The sequence below is a fragment of the Pelophylax lessonae genome (genome assembly GCF_965119305.1).
Source record: "Pelophylax lessonae genome assembly, chromosome: 3".
Taxonomy (NCBI): domain Eukaryota; kingdom Metazoa; phylum Chordata; class Amphibia; order Anura; family Ranidae; genus Pelophylax; species Pelophylax lessonae.
Genome location: NC_138770.1, coordinates 558,490,427 through 558,498,394, shown reverse-complemented (window position 1 = coordinate 558,498,394; position 7,968 = coordinate 558,490,427).

Below are 7,968 nucleotides of genomic sequence, written 5' to 3'. Positions count from 1 at the left end.
AGGCCGGGCATCAAGAGGAACCCAGGAGCCACTGCACCAGAATAGGGTATGACAATGGGTCCAGGGATTTCATCCCAATACCTAATGTCAGTCAGGGTGCCATTGTCTAGCCTGTAGAGGTCTATGCATCCCTTTATGGATATGCCTCCCCATACCATAACTGACACACCACCAAACTGGTCATTCTGACCAAGGTTACAGGCAGCATAACATTCTTCATGGCTTCTCGAGACCCTTTCACATATGTCACATGTGCTCAGGGTGAACCTGCTCTCATCTGTGAAAAGCACAGGGCGCCGGTGGCAGACCTGCCAATTCTGGTGTTCAATGGCAAATGCCAATCGAGCTCCATGGTGCTGGGCAGTGAGCACAGGGCCCACTAGAGGATGTTGGGCCCTCAGGCCACCATCATTAAGTCTGTTTGGTTCACACCAGTGGCCTGCTGGAGGTCATTTTGTAGAGCTCTGGCAGTGCTCATCCTGTTCCTCTTTGCCCAAAGGAGCAGATACTGGTCCTGCTGATGGGTTAAGAATCTTCTACGGCCCTGTCAAGCTCTCCTAGAGTAAATGCCTGTCCCCTGGAATCTCCTCCATGCTCTTGAGACTGTGGTGGGAGACACAGCAAACCTTCACCTATTGATGTGCCACCCTGGAGGAGTTGGAATGCCTGTGCAACCTCTATAGGTTCCAGGTATCGCCTCATGCCACCGGTAGTGACACTGACCCTATCCAAATGCAAAACTAGTAAAAAATAATCAAAAAAGAAAAGTAGGGAAAAAAATTTCAGTGGCCTCCACCTGTAAAATCATTCTGTTATGGAAGTCTCATTGTTGCCCATCTAGTGATCATGTTGTTAATTTCATTAACACCATTAACACCAAAGCAGCTCAAACTGATTAACAATCCCCTCTGCTACTTAACTGATCAGATCAATATCCCAGGAGTTTAATTGACTTGATGCTAGACTCAGATTAAAAAGTGTCCCTTTAATTTTTTTTTGAGCAGTGTATTATTTTCCCAATTAATCTGCAACTTAACAAAAAATTGGATAGTGGTACCTATATGTGGAGCTGTGCATATTAGATATATAAAGAGCAGAATGTTAGCAATACCCGCCTTAATCCTCTATAATCTTTTCTTTTCGGTCAACTGCATACCAGCAGCCACTTCTCCTCTACATTATAAATCACTTTGCTCTTCTTTTTACCATCAATCTATTTTCCTTACTATTATTATCTATTTCTCTCCTTTTTTCTATCGAAAAATCACTTTCCTTCCCCCAAGAGAAAAATTGCTGATATGCTATTTCTATTAACTTCTTCTTTAGCTTTGCCAACTGGCTCCTTTCTAGTAGGTTCTCATTCACCTTCTACGGTTGCAAAGCTCTTATCTATAATAAAATAATATGGCACTCCAGCCAAATTAGTGTATACTATTATTTTGTTTTTTTGATAAGAGCTATGCAATATTAGAAGGTGAATGTACCCTGACCGATGACATGATTAGGTACAGTCCAATCTCTTGGCAGTCTAAAAAAGCCATCTAGCTGGAGAAGAACGTTAGGTAACGTGGGTGGATATTAGAATTTGGATTTTGATATTCATCCAGTTGCATATCAGCAGATATTTTTCTGCTAGATTGCTGGTGACAAAATACAGGGGGTATTTAATGGATGACATATGTTAATATCACAAAGAGTTTGTTTTATATATTTTTTAAAGCTGAACTCCAGGCCATTATGTTCAAGTTAATTCAAGTTTGTATTAATGAATATATACTTGATTTCCTTTAGTTATACAAGCAGTGTAAGTTCCTGAATTTATCTTGCTTTCAGCCTTTTGCAGTATGTGTAGAGCAAAGCTCAGACTGGATGAGTGAGAATCAAAAAGGACAGATCCTGCACATGCTGATATACAACAAGTACAAAGAGGAGTACTTCACCAGCCCATGGCGCTGTCCATGTGTTCACCTCCTTTGTTTGTATGTTTTTTAGCTGAAATGTCCTGGTTGCTGCTGCTCCTCTCTCACTCCACTGGGGGGGGCGGATCAAAACAATTCAAATCTGTAAAGAAAAGCGCACGCAACCTCGGGCAATAACGCTTTAATAAAGGACAATAAAACAGTACATTGGAATTGCACTCACACTTTTCCTTTAAGACAATCGCTTTACAGCATTCCAACAGGAGCTACTCACTCCTCCCGTCCCTCCAGATGGTGACTCTGCGGTCTCCTCATCCGCGGCTGCCACCGCTGTATCCCCGCTCTCCTTCACTTCCTGTGTTGCCTGGTCACCGGATGCTCAGGTCCCTGAGGAAGGAGGCTCAGCCTCCGAAACGCGTTGTCCGTAGTAACAGCAGAGGCAGTGCACCCGTGCCTTGAATCCCCCACCTCGCAGCTCCGTACAACTTGTGGCTCCGGCTTTGGCTGAGGCTCTCCTGAGGCGCCGTAGATCACGTCGGTATAGTGTGCAGGCGCACTAGAACCGGCATCCGGTGACCAGGCAACACAGGAAGTGAAGGAGAGCGGGGATACAGCGGTGGCAGCCGCGGATGAGGAGACCGCAGAGTCACCATCTGGAGGGACGGGAGGAGTGAGTAGCTCCTGTTGGAATGCTGTAAAGCGATTGTCTTAAAGGAAAAGTGTGAGTGCAATTCCAATGTACTGTTTTATTGTCCTTTATTAAAGCGTTATTGCCCGAGGTTGCGTGCGCTTTTCTTTACAGATTTGGATGAGTGAGAAGCAGCACAAGTAGCATGCTGATAGAACTAGAGCAGAGTGATATAAAGACAGGCTCATCAGTCCACTGCTTCTCCATTCACTGTCCAGTCACACGGTGGAGAAGGGACAAGATATGTAAGTGAAAACAGCAAGATGTGACAAATCATTTTCCCAGAATGGACTGTAAACAAAGTTTTCTTTCCCATACACTAGCGGCTGTTGTCACCTTCAAAGTAGTCCCCTTGTGAAACAATGCATTTTTCTAGACAACTGTGTCACTGCTGGAAACATTATTGGAATTTGTTTTCTGGAACGCTGCACAGTATTTAGGTCATGGCTCACTGGGTGTCCAGAATGTCATGAAATCCTTTTAAAGCATTTTTTCATTTTGGAAACAGCCAAAAGTCACAGGGTGCTAAGTCAGGGGAATAAGGTGGTTGGTCAAGTTTGAGAATGGATTTCTGGGCCAGAAACTTGTAAACACTTAACATATCATGTGCAGCAGTATTGTCGTGGTGGAAAATCCACTTGTCAGGCCAGAGTTACGGTCTTTTACTTTGAACAGATTTCAGTAACCTTTTCAGAATTGGCAGGTAACAATGTTGGTTGACCATTGTACCATGTTCTATGAGCACGTAATGAACTATCCCCTTGTGATATTAAAATAAAATACTCCAGCATGGTTTTGAACTGAGAATGAGACATGCATGCTTTCTTCAGGCAAGGTGAATTCATTGTTTTCCACTGCATGCGCTGGCGTTTTGTTTCCGGATCATACTGAATACATCATGTTTTATCACCGGTAATAACCCTGTCAAACACCTCTGCATTCTTCAAAAGATCAGATGAAATTTGAAGACAACGTTCTTTCTGATTTTCTGTCAAGATTCAAGGCATCATCTTTGCGGAAATGTTTCTCACTCCAAATTCCTCTGTATCGAATCTAGAGCAGTCTTTTCCTGTTCATGTTCAATTCTTCTGCCATTATTCACACACCCAATCTTGAATCTGAGCATACGAAGGTTCAAACTCTATCTACATTTGTATTTGTCCATTGTGTTTTTGACTGCCCACCTCTTTCATCGTGGTGGAAATCTTCCTGCCCCTCCTTAAACCACCTATGCCATTCAAAAACACTTGATTTCTTCATGGACTGTTCACCATAAGACTGTTGTAACAGAGCTAAACTTTCACTCGCCCTTTTCACGCAAAATTTGAAGGTAGACTGCTCTTTCAGATTCCTGCCATTTTCCACCACCAAATTGTGTTATTTCTTCTACTATGTGAAAAATGATTGGTGCGCTAAACTCAAGATCTCGGTGGAAGTCTCGTCAAAGGAAACACGTCAGCGAGGAGGCGTGTCCCGGACGTGGGAACACTACAGGCTCAATTCAATATATGCCAGTGAACATTTGGATAAATGTAAGTGTAACTGCCTACTTTTATTGAATAAATCGGGGGTAATGCACCATTGTCCATCCAATTGAATTTTTTTACATATGCGATTTGCGGAGCAAATAAGGAGACAGAATACCACCCTATCCGTGGACCCTATGATCGTTAGTCAGCCACAAGCTACACTCTGGAGTGTGGAAAGTTTATTCCCAAAGCTTAGTTCATCTTACATCTGGTAAGAGGCTTTTGAGTGTGCTCACACGTTGGGTGAAGGTGTATGGGAATACGAGCTAATTTTGGTTCATCTGGATTATTCACGCCATTATATACATTTATCTGGTAAGAAGATTAATCTGCTGGTGGTGGGGATCGTGTCACATGGATGTCACACTATTTGAATTGAGTTTTCAGCACTGCATATCATCACAGAAGTCTTACGGAATATAATTTACAAGTTGTTATTTGCAATTTTGATGGACTTTGCTTTTGGATTTTTTCACATATATGATTTATTTATACTTTGTGGAATTGTGTTATAGGATCATGTTCTTTTATGTTTATTGATTCAGGACACATCTTGAATCATTTTTCACATTACACTAAGGCACAATTTCTTGGTAGCGGCTTTACTACATTTTATCAGCGCACCCTTTATTTTTCATATTTCTTCTACTACTCCATAAAGACTGAGTCAACTTGTCTGCAACCCAAACAATTGCAAGTTAGAACATGTCAGAACAACTTGAGTGCGAATGGCTGTGTCACCCAACACCATAGCGCTATTCTGGAAACTAAATTGTCACACCTTGTACAAGGTATGTAAATCTTAAAACTGGACGGACAAACAGCTCCCCGGTATATACTAAATTTGTGTGTGTAACTGTTTACCCAGAGTTCAGATAGTGTCAGCATGGAAGATATATATTCTATTCTTGAGGTCTGGACAGTTTTCCATCAGTATGTTTTTGGCTTCCATCCAAATTAAGATTTAAGGTCACATAAGATTCATAACTCTATAGATCTTGAACTCCAAAAGCAAAATATTTCACTGCATTCCTGATATTCTGCTATCATAGTCATTGCTACTTTATGCTTGTAAATTAGCAAGTTAGGGTCCTTTCACATGGTCAGACTCCGTGCTGGTGAGCGGGGATCAGCTCCATTTCCGATCACTGTGCGGAGAGGGAGGTGTCATATCCCGCTGTTCTTTATGGGGGAATCAGATGAGAACAGACCGCATGTCCATTCTCATTAGATCCCATCCGATCCCCTGGACGGATGGAAAATAGGGTTTCCATCCGTCCGAATTTCACGGACAGGATCAGAATCGGATAGCAGCGGGTGTCAGCGGAGATGTCTCCACTGACATCCGCTGCCCCATAGAGATGCATGGAGGATCCGATCTGGTCCGCCTAAAAAACTGACAGGCGGATCTGATCGGAAAATTCATGTGAAAGGGGCCTTAGTAACTGTCTGCTAAAGTCTCCATAGTGGTCACTAGGGAACACAGCATTTACTTCACTCAGCCAAACTAATCAAGATAATAATGAATACGAGGAGGGCAGCAGGCCCAGTTAGATACAAGCAGTCGGCTTGCAAACATCTCTAAAAAAATAGAAGGGAACTCCATGGAAAAGTCTGAAAAAAAAAATCCATCTATGGCCTGTTTTAGACATCGGAATTGATTGGCAATAATGCCAATCAACATACAATAAATAAGCTATACTTCTACCCAAATAATCACTCGTTCCAGTATTATATATTATATACAATATTCCAATAAAATAACTATGTAGATGAGGTTCTTAAATCTATTTTTCATTTTGTAATTCAATTACATTTTCAAATAACGAAACCCCAAGTATGAAGTAGTTTAATTTTATTACAATCGTGTAAAACAAACGAATGGAGAAAGTTTGTTGATTTAAGGATTCCATACCGCAGCATAAAACACACTCTTGTTTTTTTTCCTTCCGCACTTGATTGCACTGTAATCCAGGATCATTTTAAACTGTGGATTATAAAATTATATTGCTTAAGAAACTTTTTAAACTTTTCCATTCGTAATGGCACAGAATCAGTCATTCGGCAGTAATTCTTTCCCAGAGCTCATATAAAAAAAGGTCATTGGCTTGATAGAAAGGAATAAAGAACAAGTCACAAAACAGGGCAGAGTGAAATGCGGAGCTGGACAAAACTAGAGAGAGACCTGTAAGACAAAATGAACTGTGATCCTGCACTATATTATTCAACTGGAACTAAGTTTGTTTAACTCTATAGTATTCCTAGACAATGTTCCTTCTAAGGCAGGTGTTTGTGAGGAGGTGTTGGATAACTGGAGAACTAAAGGTTCTTTGTTCTGGAAATATATGCCACCCAGCAACAGCTGTTGAGTAAAGTGCTAACCATCCAGAGCTCTGTTCAGAGTCAGACCTCCTTGCTGTCATGGAAGGAGGGCACCCAGTGAAAGAGTCACACCGTCCATGCATGGATTATGTGGATCCCTGTCATCTAAAATGAGTGAAGTGGCCAGATCTCTCCTCCCTAATGATTTTTGCAAGAAGCTCACATACACTTAAACCTATAATCCTAGAAGGAATAAAATGTGAGAACCCTTTTCCAATTTTTTTATTGGAAATATTGAGTACAGAAAATAGAAATATCAGCAACAGCAAATCAGAACCTCAGGTTATCACCAGCATAACATAAGAATATATCAGAACAAGGACAATAGTTAATTAAGAAAAAAAGATCATCAGTAATGATTAAGCACACATTGTAGTGTGTGAAACACGTCTACCTTGTCACTATTGTCACGTTGGGATGTCCAGTCAATAAATCTGGAATTTGACTTCATCTGGAGTGCAGCCGTTTCTTTTTTTCTTCATTGATTATCCTCAGAGGCGAGCCGGGGCGTGCACCGGTGTATGTCATCTGGCTTATCCACCTTGAGCAGTGAGTTCTTTTTTCTTGAAGGACAATAGTTATCCAAGTAAATACTGATTGTTCAAATAATGATATACAGTATATAATAGACAACAACTTAGAAAAGCAGGAATCATATAGACAATTTGTCAAGAATTCCAACTTCTAACCGTAGTAGTGATAGGTTAGAAAACCACAGGAGTGGTTAAGATAATTATTATATCAGAGAAGGGGAGAACAATAAAGGGGAGGTTAAAAAAAAAAAGGAACAAGAGGTTAAGGGTCTCCATACCTGAGATTATATTCTTAGTGGGAACATCACAGGGTCCCGCAACCTTCACCAAAGTAAAAATTAAAGAAGGAAACTAAGTGAAGAATAAAAACGAGAAAACAACAAAGAACAGATTTGGGGGGGGGTAGTGGGCATGGAGAGGTAATCCAGGAACAGGTTAAGGAACTGACAAGTACCGAATCCATGGTTCCCAGGTTCTGTCAAATTTCTTAAGCCCTGTACACATGGGCCGAATGCTGGGGGACATCAGCTGGTTCAATAAAAACTGGCCGGCATTTGGCCTTTGTGTATAGGAGCCAAACGGACAGTGGCTCATCTATGTGTTAGCCGGCGACATCGGGTTGTGGGTGTGGAGAAGTCATCCAGGAACAGGTTATGGAACTGGCAAGTACCGAATCCATGGGTCCCAGGTTCTGTCAAATTTCTTAAGTCCTGTACACATGGGCCGAATACCGGGCGACATCGGCTGGTTCAATAAAAACCGGCCAACATTTAGCCTGTGTGTATGGGAGCCAGACCGACAGTGGCTCCTCTATGTGATGCCAAAGTGCAGGAAACAGGTTTTCTAAAAGGATATAGCAGGGGTCTATTAGACCACTAAATGTCACCTCTACACTCTGCTGAAGATAATAGAGCACT